A 4,593-nucleotide genomic window follows, 5' to 3' on the forward strand; every position below is an offset into this window, starting at 1 on the left:
CATGTACCTTTCGCATATACTTCACACCCATCACTTTACTATTCCTTTTGGCTGATAAGCGCCACGTCAATTTCGTCTTTTTTTTGCTCGCTCCTTTTCCCTCCAAAGCTCTCAGCAAGGACCTCTTGAAACTGTCGACATTTGAGGGGTGCTTTGAAAGCTGTTATGCAGCAGCAGCAGCAAAGTCAGCGAGTGAGATTGGATGAATGTCGACGTAAAACTTAAGCTACTTAGATGCAGAGCAGAAAGAGTTTGCTGCTGTCACTCAGCATGTTATGTTTGATGTTGTGATACTTGGGGAAGTGGATGAAAAAATGTGTTATTTAGTGGAAGGAGGCAAAGGACTGTGCTTTTCTTAATCTCATTATTCAAGTCTATTTTACCCAACTCAATTTCAACAATTTTTTAGCTTTAAAAAGCTAAAGTTGAATATTTTAAAAAAACTAAAAAAAAAATGCAAAAATAAAATCCAGCAAGTTCTCCATTTTATGACACCATACGTACGTCCAAGCTGCCTTTTCTGCCCGCACGGCCATCCAGAAATTTGACCAACCGCTCATTCAGTCTGATAAGGCTCAGACGCGCTCGGCGAATGTTTACAAAAGTGCGGTCAACGCACCGAAATGTAATCTACCGTCGTTGTCCGTGTGGAACAGCCACCTCACTGGGAGATAGTTTGGAGCGTCGAAAGCGGTCACTCTCTCAATACCTTCTTTTTTGCCTTTTCTTTTTTTATTTGTTTAACTAACGCCATCTTTTACAACATATACTCTCCCAAAAACGAGCAAATATTTTTTAAGTCTATTTTTATTTATATATTTTATCTATGACAAAAGAAGACATTTTGCCCCATTAGTTCGGCTACACGAGTCTCCAAAAACTGTGTTATACAAAAAGGCTATCAAAATATTCAAAAATCGGAAAACTTGAAAATGGAGCGATTGTCCATACTCCATACAAAAAATATTTGTTTTGTATGAAAATTGTACACGAGTGGGTCTGAGATTAAAAAAAATAAAAAGTGTCCACTTGGTTTATGGTCCCTTCACAATGTTGTCAATTTTCGAAAAATAATGTTCATTTGATATCCAACAATAACTGAGATTAAAAAATTTAAAAAGTGTCCACTTGGTTTATGGTCCCTTCACAATGTTGTCAATTTTCGAAAAATAATGTTCATTTGATATCCAACAAAAACATAATAAATGCAAACAGAAAAAAATAAAAAATGAAAAAAATTAAATAGCGCTAATTTCCGTTTTCTAAATAAAAAAAACTATCAAAAGTTTCAAATAAACCCCAGCAAAAGCCCAAAACACTTATTTTCGACCATATCAATTGCTACGGATTCTAATAAAAAAACTAACCTAATCCACCTATGTGGTTGGTACCTTCCTCACTTCATTCCTCACCAACAATAAGTGATTCGATGGGTTTGGACACAAATGCCATCAAGTTTTCCTTAAGGGGTTACATACATGTAGATAATCTCAATTTTTCATATTTCCGAATATTTATTAAATGCTTTAAAAAGATGAATTTCAATCACTCCTGAAAGTTTCATGAAGATATGTCATGATTTAAGTGAGTAGAAGACGATTTAAGTTGAAAGTTCTGCCATGCGCAAAGCGGACTGTCAAACTTTGTGAGCGTTTTTCTCGGAACACCGAGTTGATTTACGGGTGCCACGATATCTAGAGATTGGATGGACCAAATTGGCTGAAATTTGGGGTGAAGACTCTCAAGACATATCCCGTGTGCATGACGAAGCCCGATTTTGAAATTTTGCTTTTTTAAAAAATACAAAAATCAAAAACGGACGATTTTTAATATGAAAAACACAAAAATATTTTTATCTTTTTTTAAAATTAACTTTTTAAAAATCGGCCTTCGTCATGCACACGGGACCGGTTTAATGAGTCTTCACAAAAATGTTGAGCTTATTTGGTCGAGGCAGTGTTGAGATATCGTGGCACCCGTTTTTTTGAAACTGCTAACTTCAAATAGCTATATCTCGGCAATGATGCAACCAAATATCTTCAAATTTATGTTGATAATAGTTAAAAATGTATATGTTAATGTCCTGAAAACAAATCTAAAAAAAAGTTTGAGTGTGTGCCTATACCAACCGTTGACACTTTGCTGATTTACATGTATGTAGCCCCTTAAAATCCGCAATAAAAAAGTACACAAATATCACTTAAGTGGGCATAATTCGAGACAGGGTTGCCAGATCTTCAATGTTTTGGACTCGTTGGAAAGGTTTTTCGATTACCTTACCAACGATGTATAACATGATGGTATTTGAATCAATTTTCGGTCACTGATCTATCATCTATCATCCTGACCGAGCCACGTAGCCCAGTGAGAACGCTTCCGCCTCGTAAGCGGTAGATCGGGGTACAAATCCCGGCTCGGACCAACACAACTGGTGATCTTTTCCCTTCTGGAATCGATTGCTTAGTAAAGGGAAGGTAGTGTATCGTCACAAACTGGAGCTTATCAAAACACCTTAGGAAGACCTATGGAATGTTAACATAAACCTTAACATGTTAACATTAAGTTGATTAATGAACTGTCACTGAATCCGCTTTGTAAATGCCGGCCCCGATACTCTACACGGGTGTTCCCCTCAGGAACAGGGAAAGATTTACTTTTACTTATCTATCATCCGGATAAATATAAAAACCCATTTTTATGCAAAACTTTTGAACTACATATCGAAACTTTATGAAATTCTATAGGTAAGTATGAAAAAAAAACACACACACACACACAAACACACACACACACACACACACACACACACACACACACAAACACACACACACACACACACACACACAAACATTTGTTCAGTTTTCGATTCTGAGTCGATAGATATACATGAAGGTGAGTCTACGAGCTTTCTGTAAAAAGTTCATTTTGAGAGCAGGATTATTACGTCATGATTCAAATTCCCGGACGCTTCAAAACCCGGACACTTCATCTTGTTTTATCAATTACAAGCTTTACCCGACAAACTTCGTTCTGCCTTTTTTTGTTTGTTTACGTTTTCAACTTTTTTGCTTCTTCAGCCTCCTGTGATCAAAATTTGATTTTGCGTAACTTTTCCCATACAATCTGCAGATTTTCCGGAATCGGTTCCAGAGTAGCCAAAGTTGTAACATTTTGGCGTAAGAACCTTCCTTGGGCTTATACGAACCCAACGCAACAAAGAGCACCTCGATCCGACGCTCCGTAATGAACTGATTCGCGTTCGAACAAAACCATCAAAAAATTTTATATATATAGATTTGGATATTAGTTCGCATCATGAGTGTCAAAACTGTGTTATTTGATGAATTCTAACATCAACTTTCATTTAAAGTTTGTTTGAACGCTGTAGTTAATGCCAAAACAATTAATAAAAAATATTTTTTTTAGATTACCAACAATGTGAAACATTTCGTTGAAATATTTCATAGGCGTCCGATGCACCGGGAAGGCAAAGCAGAAATTTATGGTTTTGATTTCTTTAAATTCTAGCAAATTTTGATATAAAATATCGATTGTTTTGATGTTAACAGCTTATTTGAGACCTAAAGATTGACATTCACTAACATTTCAGTCCTTATTTGTGCGATTCATAAGCAAAATCGAGTGTCCGGAATTCGAAGCAAATGTGACCGGATTTCGAATCAGCTTTTATCAGTGTCCGGAATTCGAAGCACAACAAGTCATTTTAATTTAAAAATTCTGATGATTTTTTTTTTAGAAAGGACATATTTTGCATGCATTCTCTTGAAACTGACTGTTTATACTAAATCCTGGCGATATTTCTACATTTCCAACTTATTACATGATTTTTCGCCAGCTATAACGAAAATGATATGCTACTAAGTGTCCGGATTTCGAATCATGACGTTAGCCCAGTGAGGAAGGCAAAACAAACATATAATTTTAAAAAACTGGGACATTTAATGATAGCTTGTTTCTTTAAGTTAACACCTAAACTCCCAAGCTCGAGAAAAAGGGGGAATTTCCATACGAATTTCCCCTTTTTCTTGAGCTTGGGAGTTTAGGTGTTAAGAATCGGACGCATATTTGGAATTTTTGGAACTTTGTTGATACGACCCTTAGTTGATGAGATATTGCCAAGCAAATGTTTAAAATCAGGAAAATTAATGATTTCTAAGGTTCACCCAAACAACTCACCACTTTCTAATGTAGATATCTCAGCAACAAATGGTCCGATTTACAGTGTTAAAATATGAAACGTTCGTGAAATTTTCCGATCTTTTCGAAAACCATCTTTTCATTTTTTTTAATCAAGACTAACATTTCAAAAGTGCGTTATGTTCTGAAATGTTAGTCTTGATTTAAAACTAAAAATGGCTTTAACTTGAAAACGGTGCACTTTATCAAAATTTCACTCAAGTGCTTTTTGGTTGCAAATTTGAATTTACATCAAAAAATGAAGTTGAAAGATTTTTGCGACCAATATTTTGAATTTTACAAAAACTTAGTATTGATTCAAAAATTCATAACTCAGTCAAAGATTTTTTGCACAACCTGGAAATTTCTGAAAAGTTGGAATTTGATGTCCCCTAA

Source organism: Culex pipiens, chromosome 3 (genome assembly GCF_016801865.2).
Source record: "Culex pipiens pallens isolate TS chromosome 3, TS_CPP_V2, whole genome shotgun sequence".
NCBI classification, from domain to species: domain Eukaryota; kingdom Metazoa; phylum Arthropoda; class Insecta; order Diptera; family Culicidae; genus Culex; species Culex pipiens.